Raw genomic sequence first — 24,360 nt, forward strand, 5'->3', positions numbered from 1 at the left:
ATGTTGTCTATATGGACTGTAGTAAAGCCTTTAACAAGGTCCCGCATGGCAGACTGGTGCAAAAGGTGAAGTCACACATGATCAGAGGTGAGTTGGCAAGATGGATACAGAACTGGCTCGGTCACAGAAGACAGAGGGTAACAGTGGATGGGTGTGGAGGGATGTGACTAGTGGTGTTCCGCAGGGATCAGTGCTGGGACCTTTGCTGTTTGTAGTATACATAAATGATTTGGAGGAAAATGTAGCTGGTCTGATTAGTAAGTTTGCGGATGACACAAAGGTTGGTGGAGTTGCGGATAATGATGAGGATTGTCAGAGGATACAGCAGGATATATATCGGTTGGAGACTTGGGCGGAGAAATGGCAGATGGAGTTTAATCCGGACAAATGTGAGGTAATGCATTTTGGAAGGTCTAAAGCAGGTGGGAGGTATACAGTAAATGGCAGAACCCTGAGGAGTATTGACTGGGCGTACAGGTCCACAGGTCACTGAAAGTGGCAACGCAGGTGGATAAGGTAGTCAAGAAGGCATTCGGCATGCTTGCCTTCATCGGTCGGGACATAGAGTATAAAAATTGGCAAGTCATGTTGCAGCTGTACAGAACCTTAGTTAGGCCACACTTAGAATATTGCGTGCAATTCTGGTCGCCACACTACCAGAAGGACGTGGAGGCTTTGGAGAGGGTACAGAGGAGGTTTACCAGGATGTTGCCTGTTCTGGAGGGCATTAGCTATGAGGAGAGGTTGGAAAAACTCGGGGTGTTTTCACTGGGACGACGGAGGTGGAGGGGCGACATGATAGAGGTTTACAAAGTTATGAGCAGCATGGACAGAGTGGATAGTCAGAAGCTTTTTCCCAGGGTGGAAGAGTCAGTTACTAGGGGACATAGGTTTAAGGTGCGAGGGGCAAAGTTTAGAGGGGATGTGCGAGGCAAGTTTTTTACACAGAGGGTGGTGAGTGCCTGGAACTTGCTGCCAGGGGAGGTGGTGGAAGCAGGTATGATAGCGACGTTTAAGAGACATCTTGACAAATATATGAATAGGAAGGGAACAGAGGGATATGGGCCCCAGAAGTGCAGAAGGTTTTAGTTTAGGCAGGCATCAAGATTGGCGCAGGCTTGGAGGGCCGAATGGCCTGTTCCTGTGCTGTACTGTTCTTTGTTCTTTGTTTCCCATTGAGCCTTTGCTGCGGCTGCCCCAAGCTTTAGTGCGTCCCTCAGCACGTAGTCCTGGACCTTGGAATGTGCCAGTCTGCAACATTCGATCGTGGACAACTCTTTGCGCTGGAAGACCAGCAAGTTTCAGGCAGACCAAAGGGCGTCTTTCACCGAATTGATAGTCTTCCAGCAGCAGTTGATGTTTATCTCTGTGTACGTCCCGGGGAACAGCCCGTAGAGCACAGACTCCTGTGTTACAGAGCTGCTCGGGATGAACCTTGACAAAAACCACTGCATCTCTTTCCACACCTGCTTTGCAAAAACACATTCCAGAAGGAGATGGGCAATCGTCTCTTCCCCACCACAGCCACCTCGAGGGCATTGTGCAGAGGGTGTGAGACTTCGGGCGTGCAGGAAGGATCTGACGGGGAGGGCTCTTCTCACCACCAGCCAAGCCATATCTCGGTGCTTGTTTGAAAGTTCTGGTGATGAGGCATTCCGCCAAATGACTTTGGTGGTCTGCTCGGGGAAGCATCCAACAGGATCCGCCATTTCCTTTTCCCGCAGGGCCTTGAGGACATTCCGTGCAGACCACTGCCTGATGGACCGGTGGTCAAAGGGGTTTTTCTGCAGAAACTGCTCCACGAAGGATAGGTGTTACGGCACGGTCCAACTGCATGGAGCGTTCCTCGGCAATGTGACCAGGCCCATCCTTCGCAACACCGGGGACAGATAGAACCTCAGCACGTAGTCACACTTGGAGTTTGCGTACTGGAGGTCTACACACAGATTGATAGAGCCACACACGAAGGTGGTCCTCAGGATGAGGGCCACATTCGGTACATTTTTCCCGCCCTTATCCAGAGGTTTGAACATCGTGTCCCTCCGGACCCAGTCCATTTTAGATCCCCAGATGAAGCGGAAAATGGCTTGGGTGACCGCCACGGCGCAGGAGTGGGGTATGGGCCAGACCTGCGCCACGTACAGCAACAAAGTGAGCGCCTCGCACCTGATGACCAGGTTCTTACCCACAATGGAGAGAGATCGCTGCCCCCACATGCTCAACTTTTGTCGTACCTTGGCTACTCGCTCCTCCCAGGTTTTGGTGCACGCCCCGGCCCTTCCGAACCATATCCCCAGCACCTTCAGGTAATCTGACCTGACGGTGAAGGGTACAAAGGACCGGTCAGCCCAGTTCCCAAAGAACATGGCCTCGCTCTTGCCATGGTTAACTTTGGCTCCCGAGGCCAGTTCGAACTGGTCGCAGATGCTCATCAGTCTGCGCACAGACAGCGGATCGGAACAGAAAACGGTGATGTCATCCATGTACAGGGAGGTTTTCACCTGAGTGCCTCCGCTGCCTGGGATTGTCACCCCTCTTATGCTCACATCCTTCCTAATAGACTCAGCAAAGGGTTCAATACAGCAAACAATCAAGACCGGGGAGAGAGGACAGGTGTGTCTGACTCCAGATTGGATCGGGAAACTTTCTGATTCCCACCCATTGATTGAGACTGCGCTACTGATGTTTGTGTAGAGCAGTTGGATCCAATTGCAGATTCCCTCCCCAAACCCCATTTTGGAAAGCACGTCCATCATGTAGGTGTGCAATATCCTGTCAAAAGCCTTCTCCTGGTCCAGGCTGATGAGGCAGGTGTCCACCCTCCTTTCCCGTACATAGGTGATCGTATCCCTGAGTAGCGCGAGGCTATCGGAGATCTTCCTGCTGGGTACAGTGCAGGTCCGATCAGGGTGGATCACCAACTCCAGAGCAGACTTGACTCGACTGGCTATGACTTTGGACAGAATCTTGTAGTCAACATTAAGCAGTGAGATGGGCCGCCAATTTCTGATTTCTGCCCTCTCCCGCTTGTAGATGAGGGTGATGATGCCTTTCCTCATGGATTCTGACATGCTGCCAGTTAGCAGCATACTCTCGTATACTTCCAGCAGGTCTGGGCCGACCCAGTCCCACAGAGCCGAGTACAACTCGACCGGGAAGCCATCGCTTCCGGGAGTTTTACTCGTCTCAAAGGACTCGACGGCCTTTGTCAGCTCGTCCAGAGTTAGCGGCTTGTCCAGTCTCTCCCTCGTGCTGTCATCTGAGACCTCTGTGATAGATGACAGGAAGGACTGGGAGGCTCTGCTGTCTGTGGGCTTCGCATCATACAGCCCAGCATAAAAGGATTTGCTGATCCTTAGTATGTCGGACTGCGAAGACGTTACCAAGCCATCCTCTTCCTTCAGACTGCTGATAACAGAGCTCTCTCTGTGTACCTTTTGGAAGAAGTAACGCGAGCACGTCTCATCCTGCTCGATGGAGCGGACTCTGGACCGGAGGATGATCTTGGAGGTCTCCGTGGCAAAGAGCGAGGCCTGCTGGCTCTTCACCTCTTGGAGGTCCTCTTTGACCTCGACCCCCATCGACTGCAGCCAGAGCAGATTTTGCATACTTTTCTGGAGTCGGGACATTTCCCTCTGTCTCTCTCTCGCCCTCTGAACACCTTTGTGGATGAAGAACCTCTTGATGTTCTCCTTGATCGCTTCCCACCAGTGAAACTGGAGACTCAAAGAGGGGTTTCATGGTCCTCCAACCTTTGTAATCCCTTTTGAGTTCCTCAACGTTCTCTGGGGTCAGCAGTGTAGCATTGAGCTTCCAAATCCCCCTGCCAACCCGCTGGTCGTCCTGTAAGTGACAGTCGGCCAGTAAGAGGCAGTGGTCGTAGAAGAACACCGGCTTGACGTCGGTGGATCTGACCGTGACAGCACGGGACACAAACAGGAAGTCAATCCTGGAACGGGCAGACCCGTCCGATCTTGACCAGGTCTATCTACGCTGCGCTCCGTCTGCAGGTTTGCTGAAGACATCGTGCAGTTTGGCATCTTTAACTGTTTCTATTAGGAATCTGGACGTAGCGTCCAGTTTGCTGTTGTCACTGCCGGATCGTCCAGCCGCATCGATGATGCAGTTGAAGTCACCGCCTAGGATGACCGGCCTGGACGTCGCCAGCAGCAGTGGGAGCTGCTGGAAGACGGTCAGCCGCTCGCTGCGTTGTACTGGGGCGTACACGTTGATCAACCGGAGCAGAGCATTGTTGTAGATTACATCTGCTACGTGGAGGTGACCGCCCACCACCTCCTTAACTTTGGAGATGGTGAAGTTACCTCCCCGCAGCAGAATACTCAGGCCGGAGGAACGGCAGTCATTACCCCCCGACCAGATCGATGGCCCGTGGGACCACCATTGCGACCACTGCCTGTTGGTGCTGAGGTGTGGTATTCCACACTCCTGCAGAAACAGTAGGTCAGCTTTCACCTTGGCAAGGTAATCCAAGGTTGAAACACATCGCGTAGTTGATTTAATGCTATGCACATTAATTGAAGCAATCTTTAAACCCATTTAAAAAAAAAGTTAGTTGTTGCTTCCCAAACTTAGGACTATTAGCGAGCTTGTTGTCAGCTTGCTGAGGGAGCAGATTTGGATTTTCTTTACAGGGGTCAGGTTCAAAGCGCCGTCAGAACCACAACATGGAGGAGGCGGTGGTGGCATAGAAGGGAACGATCTGCAAAGGCAGGACAGAGGTAAAAGGCAGCATTAAGGAGAGAAAACTGTGAGATGCCCTTCACTGTGTTTGCAGCAGAAATGATGCAGAGTTGTTAGCAACAGCAAATTGCCAAGGTACACTGGAGAGATAGGATTTAATACAGATCGAAATAAAAACAAAACATTCTGGTAACACGCTGGCAGGTCTATTAGCATCTGAAAAAAGAAAGGACAGGCTAACATTTAAAGTGCAGACCCTTTTTATGGGTCCCTTCCTTACCTCTCCTTTGGTTTAGTGTTTGTTTGTTCTTACGCCTCTGTTTAGGAGGTTTCTCTACATTAAAGTTGTTAATATAAATAGAAGCCTTTGTTACTGTCAGAACTGACTAGATCTGCATCCGAGATGTTAATCTGTCTTTTCCCCTTGGGGACGTTTATGGACCTACTGCCTATTAATAGCACAGGGGCCCTATCTGCCCATTGCTCAGGTTGTGCTTCCATTTTGGGGATGAATGGAAGCCACAGCATTGGCTGCTGCTCGCCCTTCAAATTGGGCCCACTTCTGGCTTGGTCCTGCCTCCTTCCTGTGCCCACTGTCGCTAATTGGGTGGCGAGCGAGACTCCTGGCCATTTAAGCACTTTACATAACAAAATTGCGGCACGTGTGCATTTCCACGCCGGCCTGGGGTTCGGATCCAGAAGTCATCGCGATATTGGGGTTCTGACCCGGGAATTCAAATCCCGCCCCATGTGTGTGTACGTGGATCTAAACCTGTGCATTTTAATCTCTGATCATGTGTGTGTGGCTGTGCGTGCGTGTGTTTGTGTGTGTCTAAAGCTTTGTGAGGTAAATTTTCACTCAATGCGATTGTGCAAAACCGATGTTAGTGAATCAGCTCTCCCAATTTTTAGCCCATTTGTTTTTATTCGATCTGGGATGTGAGCATCAATGGCAAAGCCAGCATTTGTTGCCCATCCCTTATTGCCCTTCACTTTCATGAAAATAAAAAATCGGGACAGATGTAAAACGGTTGCCAATTTGTTGTCAACTATTTTACATTTATGTACAAAATCAATATTCAGCCCTGTGTGCGTCCACAAGTACATATGTATCAATATCTGTGTATGCTTGTAGCAAATATAAGTGGACCTCCCAGTAGCTATGACCTGGAGAGTATTTTTATTGCCCAATAGTCACATAATAATAAGATTAATTCTGTGTGCTGGATACTATCATCTTGCACATACCCCATGTGAGTTTCTCCTATCTTCTGGGAGACAGACTGATAAGCATTCAAGTGAAGAAAGGCCAATTATAAACCCACAAGCCCGTTTTTTGTACATAGAATATGTGTGTGTATTTCATTTCTACACTCTTTGAATTAGCTTGCAAAGTAGTGGGCGCATCTAAAACTAGACCCAGCTCCCCTGGGTCCAGTAAAGGGAAAGTTGCCCTGGCTTTCTACTCCTGCTGGCTGCCCAGAGCCCCCTGCTGGAAGTGTAAGAACACAGACTCAGGCTCAGCTGTGATGTTCGATCACTTTCTGACTCAAACAGCAATAATGGCCACTTGGACGATGATCAACACCTTAGTGTTGAAATTTAGTGAGGGAGTCGACACCAACTGCACAGGAACAGACAAGCTGGAGAAATAAAGAGAGTGAACTAACACCTACATCACATAACAAAGAGGTAAGTGGAAAAACTGGGGCTCTCATTTACACAGTATCAGGGTGGCCTCAGTGCCTGGGTAGAGAGAAAGAAATAAGCAAGACTTGCATTGATATAGTTCCTTTCATGTGCTCAGGACGTCCCAGACTGTTTCCAGTCAGTGAATGGCTTTTGATGTGTAATCACTGTTGCTATGTAGGTAAGCACAGCAACCAGTTTATAACCCAGCTCATCACACAGACAGGAAGCAGAAGAATTATTAGTTCATCTATTTGGATTAACTACCTCGATAATCTCCTCTAGCCTCCGAGATCTCTGCACTTTTCCAATTCTGACCGCTTGCACATCCCCAATTTTTATCACTCGCTAATGGTCACCTGTCCTATATCATCTTACGTGGCTCAGTCTCAAATTTTCTTTCCCAATGCTCCTGTGCAACACCTTAAAATGTTTATCACATCTGGAGTATTGTGTGCAGTTTTGGTCTCCTTATCTGAGGAAGGACGTTCTTGCCATGGAGGGAGTGCAAAGAAGATTTACTAGGCTGATTCCTGGGATGGTAGGATTGACGTATGAGGAGAGATTGGGTCGACTAGGCCTATATTCACTAGAGTTTAGAAGAATGAGAGGGGATCTCATAGAAACCCATAAAATTCTAACAGGACCAGACAGACTGGATGCAGGGATGATGTTCCCAATGGCTGGGGAGTCGAGAACCAGGGGTCACAGTCTCAGGATACAGGGTATTCCATTTAGAACCGAGATGAGGAGAAATTTCTTCACTCAGAGGGTGGTGAACCTGTGGAATTCTCTACCGCAGAAGGCAGTGGAGGCCAAATCATTAAATATATTCAAGAAGGAGATAGATATATTTCTTAATGCCAAAGGGATCAAGGGATATGGGGAGAAAGTGGGAACAGGGTACTGAATTAGACGATCAGCCATGGTCTTTTTTGAATGGTGGAGCAGGCCCGAAGGGCCGAATGGCCTACTCCTTCTCCTATTTTCTATGTTTTTTTCTTCTATGTTTACTATGTTAAAAGCTCTACAGTGACGCAGTGGTTAGCACTGCAGCTTCACAACTCCAGGGACCTGGGTTCAATTCTGGGTACTGCCTGTGTGGAGTTTGCAAATTCCGCCTGTGACCATGTGGGTTTTCGCCGGGTGCTCCGGTTTCCTCCCACTGCCAAAGACTTGCAGGTGATAGGTAAATTGGCCATTGTAAATTGCCCCTAGTGTAGGTAGGGAATATGGGATTACTGTAGGGTTAGTATACATGGGTGGTTCTTGGTCGGCACAGACTCGGTGGGCCGAAGGGCCTGTTTCAGTGCTGTATCTATAAATAAATAAAATTGTTGGAAGTTTCGGTTGAGGGGGCGACTGCTGGCTGGAAACGTGGGACAACTCCCTGCTCTTGTTTCAGTTGGGACATGGGACCTTTTATAGCATTCTTAAAAAGTTGAAGATCTTAGCTCTGACGGTCCAGCACCAGTACTGCACTGGTGTTAAGAGTGCTGGAATCCACAGCAGAGATGCGAGTGCGACCACTGAGCCAAGCTGTTTGATGAGGAAAGTCAGGCGTTCCACTCATGATGCTGTGTCCCTGCTGGGAGAATGTGTGTTTGGACGAGGCGTGGGTATCTGCACCCTTGTACAGAGGAGAAAAGGAAATGGGAAATAAAACCTCAAACCCAACAGAAAAATAAGGGCCCCACTTTGTGGAGGGAGATTTGCCTGTTTGTACTGCACTCCGAGGACATGGGGAGTCGGGGTAAAGGGGATAGGAGGAAGATGCTCACAACCTCTGCTTCCATCCGATCTCGCCCGTTTTGCGTCCCCTAAAAGAGTGCAAGGTGGTCATTCAGCTCCCACTGGTTTCACTACAGACATTGGGTGTAGGAAATCTCTGGGGGCTTCAGGGTTAATTTAAACACACACACACACACACACACATGAGTGAGTGACGTGTATGAAAGTGAAACCAGGTTGAAATTTCTTGGAAAGACTCCGCGTGGTGGTGTTTCTGTGAAATGAAGGAGGGAGGGAGCGCGCGAGAGAGAGAGAGACAGAAAGAGGGCGGCGCTTCAAAGGAGGCTTGCGAAACTGACATTTGGGCAGCGCTGCAGAAAGTGATACAGAAGCAAGTCGTTGAGGCCGAGCCCACTCGGCTCAGTCGCCGGGGGCTCCAGCACTGCACGCCGGGCGGCCAGACAGGGGCAATGCTCCGCCAAACCAGAGCGTCGCCAACACCTCCACAAAGCGACTGTCCGCTCTGCACGCCCAACAATCCGAAGTGGCACTTTTTACAAATCTTCCAGCACTCGAATGATCCTCCCTCCCCCAGTCCCTGAAATATCAGCTGGGTTTGCTGGGTCGTTTTTTATTGCTTGCACGGGGGGGGGGAAAAAACGAGACAGGGTGTTTGTTAAAGGAAGCAACATGAGTTCATGAACAGGGTGAGTAAACTTTTTTTAAAAAACTTTGAAAAGGCTTTTAGTTCTTCTGTCGCTGACTTCCAGTTAAAGCTTTTTTGTGTGTGTTTAAACAAAATAACTTTCTAATACCAGATGAATATTCTGGGGAAAACAGCATCTGGAATTTTATTTACTACTCCTCTTCGTCAAACGTTGTAATATCTTCAGGGCTGCTAAAAGGTACAGTTTCAGTGCTGCTGCATTGATAACTCATTGCTTTCGATCAAACAAAATGAACTAAATTACTTTTGGTTATTGTTTATTCAGGCAAGTCCTGGGAGATACTATCTTGCAGGTGGAGCAAAACAAATGAAGAGATAAAACTTAGAATGCTGGCAAAAGACAACGGATGCATAGCATCTGTAAATGGAGAGGGCAAGTTAAGATTTTGGTGCAGCTCCTTCATCAGAACTGGAGGATAAGTGACCCTCTTTATAGGGTGCGATTGAGTAAAATAGGGATGTCCCCCTCTCTAGGGCGAAGGGTCTCCCAACTGAAATGTTAACCCTCTTTCCAGTTTTCAGACACTGACAGATATTCTGTGCATTTGCACCATTTACATTGAAGCATGGAATGGTTATAGCACAGAAGGGGGCCATTCGGCCCATCGAGTCCATGTTGGCTCTCTGCAAGGGCAACTCAAGCTAGTCCCACTCCTTTCCCCCCCCCCGTAGAGCTGCAATTTGTCTTTTCTCTTCAGGTGCTTATCAATTTCTTTTAGAAAACTACCATTGAATCTGCCTCCACCACAGTCTCAGCCAGTGTATTCCAGATCCCAACCACTCACTGTGTAGAAAAGATTTGCTTCATGTCATTTTTTTTGCCAATCACCTTAAATCCTTTTCCTCTGCTCCTTAACCCTTCTGCCAATGGGAACAATTTCTCTCTATTCTGTCTAGACCCCTCATGATTTTGAACACTTCTATCGAGTCTCCTCTCAACCCTCTCTAAGGAGAACGGCCCCAGCTTCTCCAATCTATCCACGTAACTGCAGTCCCTCATCCCTGGAATCATCCTTGTAAATCTTTTCTGCACCCTTTCTAAAGCCGTCACATCCTTCCTAAAGTGCGATGCCCAGAATTGGACACAATACTGCAGTTGAGGCCAAAATTTAATCACAACTTATGTCTCTATTTATAAAGGTTTTATTTCCCGTAGCATCTGAAGGCTGTTTTGTGTGTGAATGAACTTTATTCGTCTAAAGCAGTGGTTCTCAGACTTGTATGGAAACAACTTGCAAACTCTTCCAGGACCCCTGCAAACACTGACACGCTCCTGAGAGCCCCTGCAAACACTGATACGCAGCTAGGAATTCTCTGTAAACATTGATACACTCCTCCGAACGCCAGTTAAACTTTCCTCAAGACTTTCTGCAAATATTGATACTCCCCTGAGGGGCTCCCGCAAACCCTGATATGCTTCAGAGGGTCCTGCAAATATTGGCATGATCCTGGGGATCCCACCCCTTGTCTTAGCTTCCAAAAGACCCAAAGAAAAATTGCGATAGAAAATGAGTTTTATTAGTATGCAACAATGGCAAAAATGTGCAGTAAATCAACAGAAAAAGTGGAAAATCTTGATGGCAAACATACAGCTGTCTGATGCCCTCATTGAAGCTCTGGGGTCTGGGTAACTTAAGGTGTAAATGGACATCCTAAACCCTTCTAAATGCTGCAAACACAGCCTCTGTCAAAGGGAAGGTGAGTTGACTGCCATCTTTTCAGATTCCACCAGCATTCCAGCTGTTAACAGATTTAACAGTCGCGAGAGAAAATTCTAAAGGATGATGTAATGTTTAGTGTGTTCCCAATCACTAATTCTGTGTCTGTCTGTTTGAAATCATGTGCTATGTGTTGATCTGAAACAGCAATGTCAAAGTGTGCTTGGGATGCAAGGGGTTAGAAAGTCATTAATTAGTATTTTGTGCAAAAGGATTAACTGTTTCAGTACGTGAACAGGACCTCTTTTGTTAGGAATGTTTAAAGGAAATTGAACCACAATGACACTGGCTGATAGAATATAACGTGTCAGATCAGTCTTCAATGGAAATAAGTACAGTGTATAACATGCGGCTGGTCTGATATTGTTCATTTTACACTATCACCCAAAGTCAAAATGACCCCCAATGTGTTTGATATGGGTTGTGTTCTCGAACTTTTGTTCCCAAGTCTGTCTCTGATCAGCTACCTGAGCTGTGTGGTTCTGCTGCTCAGGGTATGCTGATGTATCTGGTATTTTTCTTTCTCCTGAAGGCACTGATCTAAGCTAGTGACCAGGCAGTCTTTGAGTACTTTCCAAGTGATGATTCTTCGTATGTGAACCTGCACAGTAAATGTAGGCAGACAACTTGATACACAGGCCAGGAGGTCACCATGACTGGCTATTGGCCCACTCAGAAGGAACTTAAGGTAGGGGGTCACTGATCCATCTCTACCACACGGAGGTGAGGCTAATTGTAGCACCCTATGTTGGGCTAAGCTGAGAACTGCCAATTGTGAACAAATCAGAGATCAAACCTGGAACTCTGCAGATGTTTGGGACTACAGGCGTGTAGCCAAGCTTAAACATACGGGTCTTACTCCATCAACTGCACTCATAATGTAAACAACCCAAAGTTCCAGGAACCCATGGCACCATCGATGAATGAAAATTGTTATGGATTCAGTTGAGAGTGGATGTTCGCTCTGCAGGTTTACAGGTATCACGAAGGCTGCTGTGAGAGAGATGATTTATCTTGCGCAGTTTAAGCTGAAATACTTGTTACGACTGAGGTGGAAGGAGTGCACTGTCTTTCTTTAGTCCCACTTCTCCACAGGTCACAACATATATTTTTTAAATGTTTACTCAGTTACCGATGCAATCAATCATATATTCTTTATCCCAGAATAAAATACTCCAACCAGGTTTCTTTATTAAACATCAAAATTATCAGTTTATTATAAAAACAAGACTTATCCAAAAACAAAGCAAAGCATTAACACACACTGAAATATTAAAGTTCCTTTTTTAAATCCCTCGCACACAAACACACACACATTGAAAAAATAAAGAAATTCCCTCTGCAGAGCTCAGTTACAAAAAAAGGCAAAAAAAACACTTTGGCAAAATATTTGCTAATTCCCGAAGAGAAAAAATAAGATCTGGAAAGATGTCAGTTGTCCCTTTTGGTCTGGTGTCCAAGTACACAATAAAGGGGCGCTGGGATCTTTTCTGGAGCAGTTCTTTTCAGGCGGAGTCGAGAATTAATCTGGCTGTTTTTTTCAGCATCTCAGGAGAAATGTGGCATGAAGGGTTTTTGTTATCACACCGAATATGCAGGGATTTTTCAGCGACAGGAGGAAAGCGATGTGTTGGGTGATTTTCAACTGTCTTCAAAACAGTTCACACCCCAACTGAACAGAAAGCAATATCCAGACCCCAAACAGAAAGTCAATCTCCTGACCTCCATAAACCCTGACATGGAGCTTCTCTGTAAACATCTCCCCTTAGTCCAAGCTTCCTGTTGTTTATTTATCTTAAGGCAGGCGAACTCCCGTAAAGGTTGTTTCTAGCCTTGATTCTTCCAGTAATTGTTTCACAGTCAAGTGTCCTTTCAATGACCTCAGTGGGAAAAAAACAAAGTCCAGCATTTCTTCAGACTTCCAAGTTAATCCATTTCCACAATTTAAATATGAGTTCTTGAAATTTTTTTTTAAAAAATGAAGCACTCTCATAATACACTTATTCGACTTGTAACTGTTGATTCAGCCACCTCACTGTTTGGACCTCCTGTTGCCAGATAACACTGGTCCAACTTTTCTATAAACCACAAGTTTATTTTCCTAATGTTTGTGGCATTTTGACCTGACCACAAGGGAGTGTAGACAAAGAAATGGATCCAATATTTTGCCATGTATTTTTAAAAAAATACAACTGTCCCAGTTACCCGATACCAGCACCTCGCATTAACTCATGAGTACTATTTCTTAGTAGGCCTGTGTTTTGATAATTGCTTGTTTGGCGATGCACAGACCTGGCCTGTTTCATACTTTCATGCAGATAACTACAATCTTAATCCACTGGACTTGTATCTTTCTCTCTCATCACCTCTTCCTTTTCTTCCCCTTCCTCATCCTCCAGCTCTACCCTACAGAAACTCCAACACACCCAGCATTCCCCTGCTGGCATACACATTTGCAGGAAATCCTTCACAGCCAGTCCTTCCTGACTCCCTGTCCACAGCACGCCAATTTGACAATCCTTATTCTTATCTTCCCACGGTTCTGCAATCTTCACCAACCCTATATCTCAGAATGTACAATTTAACACTGGTAAAATCATGGTAAAGTTAATCACTTGTCTTAACTTTGAGTCTTAAAAGGTATGTTAGGGAAGGCGACTTGGCCAGTCATCAATCAACTCCAGTGGCACAAATACAAAGGTGGTGCAAGAAATCAGAATGTATTCATACGTGACTACCGATTGATCTCTCTGTTTCTGTCTGGGTTTTGGTGAACTGTATTGCGTTAAGCGGAACTGCAAGATAAATCATCAAGTTCTTGAAGAGATTTTTAAGCAGGAGTGATTTGTTCCAGGATATAAATAGTCCAGGCCAACAGAGCAGGGAAAGGTTTTCTTGGACTCTGGCTGTCATTCCAAGTTTTGATTTCAGAGTAATTTGGTAAAAAGAAGGCAATTGGAATGTTTTTTGGAAAGCTGCCCCTTGGGGCCTTGAGATTGATAACTGATGAATGTTGTTACTCAGATCATTGTTTTTTTTGGGTTGGAAACTTGGAGCTGAGCCAAGCAGTGTGTGTGCTTGGTGCAGGTGTTAAAGTCTGATGGTATGGAGCACTGAAATTAATACCATTGAAAATGCAAGGGGTTGAAACCTTTTCAGGTTCTGCTCCCTAAAGGGCATTCGTGAACCAATTGAGTTTTAATGACAATCCAGCTGCTTCATGATCACTCTTACTGGCGCCAGCTTTTTATTTCCAAAATTGTTTTGAAACAATTCAAGTTCTCAAAGTGCTATGGCGGGATTTGTATTTACATTCTCTAGGTTATTTGTCCAGCAATGTGACCACCTGGCTGCTAGGCCCTATGATGTTTATTGCCTGGCTGTTCATGGCACCAAGTCCAGCAGTGCTTGTGCCCTGCTCCCTCTCAGATGCTGAGAGGTGACCTGGTCGAAGTTTTTAAAATGATGAAGGGGTTTGATAAAGTAGACATAGAGAAGATGTTTGCGTTTGTGGGGGACTCCAAAACTAAGGGCCGTCAATATAAGGTAGCAACTAATAAATCTGACAAGGAATTCAGGAGAAACTTCTTTATTCTGAGAGCGGTGAAAATGTCAAACTCACTACTAATGGAGTAGTTGAGGTGAATAGCATAGATGCATTTAAGGGAAAGCTAGATAAGTACATGCAGGAGAAAGGAGTTAAAGGATCAGTTTGTAGGGTTAGATAAAGTAATGTGGAAGGAGGCACATATGAAGCATAAACACCAGCACAGACTAGTTAGGCTGAATGGCTTGTTTCTGTGCTGTGAATTTTATTGATTCCATGTGATGCCCAAGTGTGCAAGCACTTGCTCTGAGGCACATGTTAGTCCTACAGAATGAAACAGAAATGAGAGTTTCTTTTCACATAGTCCCCTTTCACTGCACAGACTGCAGTATTCAGGGTTTTAATACCCATGCTTCAATGATTATAATGGTGTGTTAAGGTTTGTGATACACTTGTAAAGGTGTTGTTTTTTGACTCTCTTGGTGGTCTGTTGGACAGAGAGGAGAAGGACCTGGTAATGGTGGAGCAGTACCATTTCAGGGAGGTAGTGGATAGTCACTGCAGATTGTGAAAGCACATCCAACTTCAGTCAACATCTTCAAGGGATGGAAACTGGGAAAGAAAGAGGGGGAACATCAGAGAAGTAATGACGATAGTACTGACAGCAAAACACAGGGGCATGTAAAGATTGTGATAGATAGAGAAGAAGAGAGGTTACATACAGATCATCTATCAGATGCCAACCTCTTATATCCTGTCAAATTGTGTGAAAAAGGTGCACTGCTGTCTCATGCAGATGTTCTATCTACCTATCTAGATATTGTTATAGGTGTTGAACAAGCTTCTTGTTTAAAAACTGAGTGCTGCTGGAGGGGACAGAGTGTGAAGGAGGGAGTTTGGTAAGTGAGGGAGTTCGGTAAGGAGGGGAGCTATAAATTAATTAAGGAAAAATAAATTTTATTAAATTAACACAAGAAAGATAGCAGGACAGGCGATGTGCCGTGGCTGCAGTAAGTGGGAGCTCCTGGATGCCAAGGCAATCCGTGGCAACCACGTCTGTAGTAAGTGTCTGCGGCTTGAGGGGCTTCAGCTCAGAGTCGTGGTGCTGGAGGCTGAGCTGCAGACACTGTGATGCATCAGGGAGGGGGAAAGTTACTTGGACAATTTGTTCCAGAAGGCAGTCACACCCCTTAGGATAGGGTTGTCTGTTTTGGACAGTCGTCAGGGACAGGAGGGTGTGACTGCAAGTCAGACAGATAAGTGGATTGAGAAGGTGGGAGTGGAGGAGCCTCAGCCCTTCAAATTGAGCAACAAGTTTGAGGTTCTTGCAGCTTGTTTGGTCAAGAGCGAGGGCTGTAGTGTGGAAGAGCAGACTGACCATGGCACCATGGTACAGGAAGCCATTTAAGTGGAGGGGAAATAAAAGGAAAGTAGTGGTAGTAGGGGACAGTATAGTGAGGGGGATTGACACTGTTCTCTGCAGCAAAGAGCGACAGTCTAGAAGGCTGTGGTGTGTGCCTGGTGCCAGGTTTCGGGACATCTGTTCAGGGCTGGAGAGGAACTTACAGTGGGAGGGGGAGGATTCAGTTGTCGCGGTCCATGTAGGTACAACGACATAGGCAGGACAAGGAAAGAGGTTCTGCATAGTCAGTATGAGGAGCTAGGCACCAAACTGGAAAGCAGAACCTCAAAGAAAATAATCTCTGGATTATTACCTGAGCCATGTGCAAATTGGGATAGGGCAAATAAGATTAGAGAAATGAATGCGTGGCTCAAAGACTGGTGTGGTAATGGGTTCTGGTTCGTGGGGCACTGAGATTAGTACTGGGGAAAGTGGGGGCTGTACCTTTGGAACTATCTACACCTGAACTGTGTTGGGACCAGTGTTCTCGCGAGCCATGTAATTAGAGAAGTAGAAAGGGTTTTAAACCAAATAGTGGGGGCAAAGGATCAAATTTGGGAAGATGTGGTAAATCAAAGAGTAGAGACAAGGCGAGAGAGAAAGGTATTAATATGGGAAGAGATAATCAGACCATGACAGGAAGGGACAGTGAGTACAAATCTAAGAGTAAATCAGCAGAAAAGGCTAGAGGTTACAAAATAATAAAAGGACTAAACTATAGGCTCTGTATCTGAATGCATGTAGCATTCAAAATAAAACAAATGAACTGAAAGCGCAAATAGAAATAAATAAGTACAATCTGATAACCATTACAGCAACATGGCTGCAGGACGACATAAAATGGGACCTGAATATTGCAGGGTACATGACATTTAGGAAGGAAAGGAAGCTAGTAAAAGTGTTAATTAATGATGGTATTAGCACAATTGAGAGGGATGACCTAAGCTCAGGAAACCAGGATGTAAAAGCAGTTTGGGTCGAGATGAGAAATGATAAAGGCAAGAAGTCACTTTTGGGAGTGGTGTACAGGCCCCCTAACAGTAACCACATGGTAGGATGGGGTATAAAGGAAGAAATAATGGGTGCTTATCAGAAAGGTACGGTGATAATCATGGGGGAGTTTTAATCTACATATAGACTGGAAAAATCCAAAGGGCAGAGGTAGCCTAGATGAGGAGATAGTTTCTTAGAACAGCACATTCTGAAGCTCGCCAGAGAACAGGCTATACTAGACCTGGTATTGTGCAATGAGATAGGATTAATTCATGACCTCATAGTGAAGGCGCCCCTAGGCAGCAGTGATCATAATATGATTGAATTTTACATTCAGTTTGAGGGAGAGAAGATTGGTCTAAGACCAGTATTTTGAACTTAATGTCAATTATGAGGGCATGAAAGCAGAGCGAGCAAAAGTGAACTGGCAAAGTAGGTTAAGGAATAGATCAATAGAGATGCAGTGGCAGACATTTAAGGGGATATTTCAGAATACACAGACTAGACTTTCAACGAGAAAGAAAAATTCCAAAGGGTGGACCCACCATCCGTGGTTAACTAAAAAAGTTAGATGGTATCAAACTTAAAGAAAAAGCATATAATTATGCAAAGATGGTTGGCAGGTCAGAAGATTGGACAGAATATAAAAAGCTGCAGAGAACGACTAAAAGATTAATAAGGAGGGAAAAATTAGAGTATGAGAGAAAGCTGGCTAGAAATGTAAGAACAGTAAGAGTTTCTATAGATATTTAAAAATGAAAAGAGTTAACAAAGTGAGCCTTGGTCCGATAGAAAGTGAGTCTGGGGAATTTATAAGGGAAAGTAAGGAGATGGCAGATGAATTGAACAGATATTTTGCATCAGTCTTTACCATAGAGGATACAAGTAACATTCCAGAAATAGCTGTAAATCAGGAAATGGAAGGGAGGGAGGAACTTAAGAAAATTACAATCATCAGGGAAGTAGTACTGAGCAAATTGTTGGAGCTGCAGGTTGACAAGTCCCCAGGTTCTGATGGACTTCATCCTAGAGTCTTAAAAGAAGTGGCTAGTGAGATAGTTGATGCATTGGTTTTAATTTTCCAAAATTCCCTAGATTTTTTTATTTTTATTATTTAGAGATACAGCACTGAAACGGGCCCTTCGGCCCACCGAGTCTGTGCCAACCAACAACCACCCATTTATACTAACCCTACAGTAATCCCATATTCCCTACCACCTACCTACACTAGGGTCAATTTACAATGGCCAATTTACCTATCACCTGCAAGTCTTTGGCTGTGGGAGGAAACCGGAGCACCCGGCGAAAACCCACGCGGTCACAGGGAGAACTTGCAAACTCCGCACAGGCAGTACCCAGAATTGAACCCGGGTCCCTGGAGCTGTGAGGCTGCGGTGCTAACCACTGTGCTGCCCACAACTGGAGTACTGTAGGAAGGAAGGATGTAAATGCGTTGGAAGCAGTTCAGAGAAGGTTTACTGTAATACCTGGAATGGGCGGGTTGTCTTGTGAGTAAAGGTTGGACAGGCTAGGCTTGTATCCACTGGAATTTAGAAGAGTAAGAGGTGACTTGATTGAAACTTAGATCTGAGGGGTCTGGACAAGGTGGATGTGGAAAAGATGTTTCCTCTTGTGGGAGAATCTAGAACTAGGGTTCACTGTTTAAAAATAAGGGGTCACCCATTTAAGAAAGATGAGAATAAATTTTTTCTCTGAGGCTCGTGAGTCTTTGGAACTCTCTTTCTCAAAAGGCGGTGGAAACAGAGTCTTTGAATATTTTTAAGGCAGAGGTAGATAGATTCTTGATGAGCAAGGGGGTGAAAGGTTATCGGGGGTAGGTGGGAATGTGGTGTTGAGGTTACAATCAGATCAGCCATGATCTTGTTGAATGGCAGAGCAGGCTCGAGGGGCTGAGTGGCCTACTCCTACTCCTAATTTGTATGTTTGTAAAAAAAAAAATGTTAGAAAGAAAGCCAGATATTTCATGCTGAATCCTTCTGAACTGCAGCCAACAATTTACAAGTATGATCAACTGCTGTCTAACCTCAATTTATAAGCAGCTAAATTATCTGGATTTTCCCATTTAATATACTATTCCACAGGGAATATTTGAGTACTGGCCTTAAAGGGACAGATCCACCTTAGCAGCAATACATCACAACTCTGCTCTGGACCCAGACTACCTTGAGTAACGCCACAAGTGATCTGCCTTTCATCTGTCGTTATCTATATAATTTCAAAGTGTCACAAGTATTTTTCTAAAAAAGGAAAGAAAACCAGTCATTCTTTTCTGGTTATTCTGCTCTTGGTAATCTGACCTCACTGGATTTACATGCCCGATTTGCAAAAGCTTTCCACACCAATTACCTTCCAACAAGATTCCAAAATTTAGACCTTCCTATTTAAACCAGTTCTTTTCAGAGAGGACTGGAGCAATGTCCTTAAAGGGACAGACCACATTAAATACAGGTCCATCTTAGCAGCTAAACATCTCAATTGTGTTCCAGATTTGGACTATCTGTGAACACCACAGGGGATTAGCCAATGTAATTCATTATAGGAGTAAGCCACAATTTAGTAACAGACTCAGGGCTACCATTACACAGCATCTGAGGGAGGCAGCTATAATACATTCCAGTAACCTGTCAAAATGCACCAGCCAATGCATTAAGCTTTTGCTGCAGTTCATTTTAAACTGGTATAACACTTACAACATATTTAAGAAAATTAACTTAATCTCTGTTTATGAGAAACCCCATTTTCTTGGCTGAGAAACAATTGTTAAAAACCATTCTTGATATTATCAGGAATTCCCGTTGTTGCTAAAGAAAATGGAACTCATCCAAGAGGACAAGATGCTTTAAACCAGATGTTTTTTTTTAGATTAGATTAGAGATACAGCACTGACACAGGCCCTTCGGCCCACCGAGTCTGTGCCGAACATCAACCACCCATTTATACTAATCCTACACTAATCCCATATTCCTACCAAACATCCCCACCTGTCCCTACATTTCCCTACCGCCTACCTATACTAGTGACAATTTATAATGGCCAATTTACCTACCAACCTGCAAGTCTTTTGGCTTGTGGGAGGAAACCGGAGCACCCGGAGAAAACCCACGCAGACACAGGGAGAACTTGCAAACTCCACACAGGCAGTACCCGGAATTGAACCCGGGTCCCTGGAGCTGTGAGGCTGCGGTGCTAACCACTGCGCCACTGTGCCGCCCATATGGAAAAGTCTGTAAATTATAGCTCTGCTTTGCTGCCTCCCTCCTGGATTTTCTCCCTTATTCTCTTGAAGGTGCTAATTTATACAGCGTTTTTTCCCTCCCCCTCTTTCCCCTTTCAGAAGTGTTTCAGCCTCGCCTCAGTGTCTCCCCACTCTACATGGTTCAGTTGGAGAATTAAATAGAGCAAGACATGAGCTGTTGCCCATTGATGTTCTGGATTGCTCAGCAACTACCCCTTAAGACTCAACACCACCCACTAAGGCTCAACAGCCCCCCGTTTAGCGTAGAAGTTAGTTTTGTGCGGTAGCACTTGTTACACTCACTGCCTAATAGCCAGTTTTATTGATCACAATATCGGGGGTATAATGGCCCAGGACAATATCTCTCCCATTTTGTGCTATTGCCCAAGATGAATTTATGTCTGCACATTTGTGTTTATGGCTTGACGGCGCACACAGTCATGCAGCACAAGAGGAGGCCACTTGGGGTGATCTGAAAGAGCTATCCAAAGCGTCCCACTCCCCTGCTCTTTCCTGTGGCTCTACAAATATTACCATTTCAAGTATTTATCCAATTCCCTTTTGAAAGTTACTATTGAATCTGCTTCCACCGCCCTTTCAGGCAGCGCATTCCAGATTATCATAACTCGCTGCATAAAAAATATTCTCCTTGTCTTCCCTCACTCCCAGTTCTTTTGCCAGTTATCTTAAATCTGTGTCCTCTGGTTACTGACCCTCCTGCCAGTGTACAATTGCCCCTTATTTTCTCCACCAAAACATCTTGTAATGTTTCAAACTGTGACAAACTTCGTTTGAAAGATTGCAGCAATCATTCGTATGTCATCAAAACAGCAGCCCAAAAATAATAATGAAGTAGAGGATCTGTTACTGTGCTGTTGATGGAGGAAGGGATGTTGTTCATGAGCACTGCGAGGACTCTCTGCACTCCAACCAGTGTCATGGGATCTCTATCTTTCGCAGGAACAGGCAGATGTGGACTGCAGCTTCATCCAAAGGATGGCATCTCTAACAATACAGCCTGGGTACTGTACTCAAATGCTAGCCTACAGTATGACAGGGAATTTGTTAGGATCCCCCTCTCGCACCAGCACCATAACTATACCAGGTGTACGGTGGGAAATTTACATATACAAATAGAGTTTCGATGGTGAATTTCTAGCAACAGAGGAAACTGGCATCCGTGTGTGCCCAAGCCCTGGAAAGGGGTTTGCACCCACAGCCTTCTGACTCAGAGGTGAGAGCCAGGCTCATGCCAGGGTCCTTCACTTGTTATTGGAAACACCCTCACACCGTCTTATTAGCCACACTGGGTTTGTGGGGTTAAGAGTCTGTCACTGATTTCGCACTATATTCAGGGGACAGGAGGAACCATTGCAGAGGAGGGTGAAGGGTTAAAGAACTTTTTTGGAAGAGGACACAGCAGCCTGAGTGTCATGATGATGGAGCCAAGTCCTTCTATCTCTGGGGACATGAGATAAACTTGAAATGGGAGGATGGAGGGACCGGAATGAGGATTAATTCTGGGTGGACATGTTGTGTTGTCCTTGTACCTTTGAGTCCCAGATTGTGAGGTGGTTCTCTGTCTTTTGATGGCTGTGACTTCATTCGGGAACATGAGCCACTACTTCCTTGGACGTGACTCGCCCTGTTTTTTTTTTACCCCTGTAGTTCAAACAGTAAAACACCATAAATTGACCCATGTGGAATGAAGTCCACCTAAACACAGTGGAAATTTTATCTCAGATAATTAAAAGATAGGTCCACGAAAGCCCAGACTTCCAGCTTCAAAGGGACAAGAAGCATCCTGTCTGTAAAAACAGCATCAGTGACTCAGTCTAAATGTGAGTGGGTGTGAGGCCATAGTACAAAACTGTAACCATGTGAGCCTCACAGCAGTGACTCTGACCAAAATTACCCCCACCAGTTTTTTTTAAAAAAACCTGCAGTTTCAATTAATTCTAAAAATAGTCTGAACTCTGAAGCTGCCTACAGGGTCCCATGAGTCCCTGTAATTCAGACGTGCGCTGTTGGAGTCTGTAGAACATCGGTTTTGTGCGTGGCTTCTGCAAGAGAAGGGTTGGACAGTAAGACTGGTGTTTCTTAAAAGTTGGAGCTGCAATGTGAATGAGGCGGGACACCACTTTGAGATGGTGTTTGGCTGCTCCTTTGGATGCTGCACAGAGAGGACACTGCTGCTATTTCCTAGCCTTGGGAACAGAGTTTCTCATGGCCTACCCTAGGCATTGGTGAGAGTCAGATACTCAGAGGTGCAAATTGTTTTAAATGCATTACAGTCTGCATTTAGAAACATGCACATACTGACTCAGTATGGGTGTTAGGTGTTCGGGTGGGAGCTCTGCTGGGCGGATGTCAAGTCTCTCGATCTTTCTAACTTGGCAGCATGTCCCCAGTGAAAAACACAACTTGGTTAAGACCGAAAGCACCAGCCTTATGTCCTTTAACTTATGTCCATAAACTTGAGGTGATCCTAAGTCACACCAAGTCCTGTTCACCCATCACCCCTAGGCTCGCTGACCTACATTGGCTCCCAGTTAAGCAACACCTTGATTTTAACATTCTCATCCTTGTTTTCAAATCCTTCCCTGTCTCTGTGTTCTCCTCCAGCTCCACAACCCTCTGAGATAATTCTGGCCTCTTGAGTAAAGCCTGGCTCGGGTATAAAATTAAAGCCCGACCCGAGCCCAAGCCCTTAAATTTTTTTTCACGCCCAACCCAACCCAACCCAACACGAATCTCCTTCATGTGTTCCGGCAGCAGCTTATTCCTGCAGCTGGTGTTGTGGGGAATCATGGGTAAGCCTGATCCCGTGACTTCCCAGAAGCAGTGTGCAGCCCAACCTGACCCGAGCCCGAATGCCGGACTCAGAATTTCGACCCGACCTAACTGGACGCGTAATCGGGTTTGGGTCGGGTAGCCAGGCTTTACTCTGGAGTATCCCATATTTTAATTGCTCCGCCATTGGTGGCTGTGCTTCCAGTTGACGAGGCCCTAAGCTCAGGAATTCCCTTCCTATACCTCTCTGCCCCTCCACCTCCCTGTTTTCCTCTAAGACACAGCTTAAAACCTACAACTTTAACCAATATTTTGGCCACCTGCCTTGTGTCAAATTTTGCTTTATAACACTCCTGTAAAGCACCTGGGAAGTTTTATCACTTTAAAGGTGCTATTTAATTATGTGTTTGTTAGCTACAGGGTCAAAGGTCCCCAGTAATGCCTTTCTTGTCAAAGAGCACTGTGTCTTTGTTGTGTGTGCACCTCATTTCCCACATGATATCTGTGTTATGAGAATGGCTTAACTCTTGGCTGCGAGGAAAGATTGGAAGATTATCTGTTTAATGAAAGGTCAATCAGTAACTGTTTATCTGTTTATCTGATTGTATACAGGTTACTTGATACTTGTGGTGGGGAAAGGGGATTGGTGGGAGGGATTTCACAGCCGATCACTATCCTCTTTTTGCCTGAAGTCTGCACAAAGTCACTTCCCAGCAATGGTCAATGGATAGGGATTATGGATAGGAGGCCTTCCAAAATGATTCTGGGGCTTAAAGGGTCAAATTAGGACAGTTTGCATAAATTTGTCTTGTATTTCCTTGAGTATAGAAGATTGAGGGGTGATTGAATCGAGGTGTTTAAAATGTTTAGATAAGGCAGATACAGAGAAGCTTTATCCTCTGGTGAGGCGAAACCAGAACAAGGGGCATAATCTTCAAATTAGACCAAGGTCATTCACACAAAGGATAGTGGAAATCTGCAGTTCGTGGATGCTGGATCAGTTGGAGATTTTGACATTGATATCCCTTGATTGATTCATAACCTTACCAGCAAAAATCTAAGGCAGGCAGAGGGAGTTGAGGTACTGATCAGCTGTGATCTAATTGAATGGCAGAGCAGGCTCGAGGGGCTGAATGGCTTCCTTCTGTTTATATTTGCTGTCGCAGTCACTCGGTTGTCACTCTGAGATGAGCCATCTTAATACAGACTTGGGATGAATGCATTCTGCTCTGTAATCCTCAGTACGATACTGGCTGGTGTACATACTCTCTGATCCCCTGGAGAGCAAGCATTCTTCATTCCTCGTTCACAAATGTTATGACAAGAACACAAGAAATAGGAGTAGAAGTAGACGATGTGGCCCATCCAGCCTGCTGCGCCATTCAATAAGATCATGGCTGATCTCTGGCCTCTATTCTACTTTCCTGCCCGCTCCCCATATCCCTTGATTCCCTGCGAGACCAAAAATCTATCTGTCCCAGCCTGAAATGTATTTAATGATGGAGCATCCACAACCCTCTAGGGTAGGGATTTCCAAGATTCACAACCCTCTGAGTGAAGTAATTTCTCCTCATTTCAATCCTGAATGATTGACCCCTTATCCTGAGACTGTGTCCCCGTGTTCTAGATTCCCTGACCAGTGGGAACAATCTCTCAGCTTCTACCCTACATAGCCCTTGTATATCTCAATTAGATTACCTTTCATTCTTCTAAACTCCAGAGAATATAGGCCCAATTTACTCAGCCTATCCTAGGACAGCCCCCTCATCCCAGGGACCAATTTGGTAAATCTTGGCTGCTCTG

The 24,360-nt window shown here is 45.4% G+C and overlaps 1 protein-coding gene across 3 annotated transcripts in view; it reads left to right on the top strand.

Annotated features, from left to right (window-relative positions):
- Window positions 1-8,397: 8,397 nt before the first annotated feature.
- LOC137353342 (suppressor of cytokine signaling 1-like) overlaps window positions 8,398-24,360 on the top strand; it is a 41,692-nt gene continuing 25,729 nt past the window's right edge. For 2 of the 3 annotated variants that reach the window (XM_068019494.1, XM_068019493.1), the window contains exon 1: window positions 8,398-8,828. The gene's annotated coding sequence lies outside the window, so the exon portion shown is untranslated. The remainder of the gene's footprint in view (window positions 8,829-24,360) is intronic. The other variant, XM_068019492.1, reaches the window with a different exon arrangement.

The sequence above is a fragment of the Heterodontus francisci genome, chromosome 41 (genome assembly GCF_036365525.1).
Source record: "Heterodontus francisci isolate sHetFra1 chromosome 41, sHetFra1.hap1, whole genome shotgun sequence".
Classification (NCBI taxonomy): Eukaryota; Metazoa; Chordata; class Chondrichthyes; order Heterodontiformes; family Heterodontidae; genus Heterodontus; species Heterodontus francisci.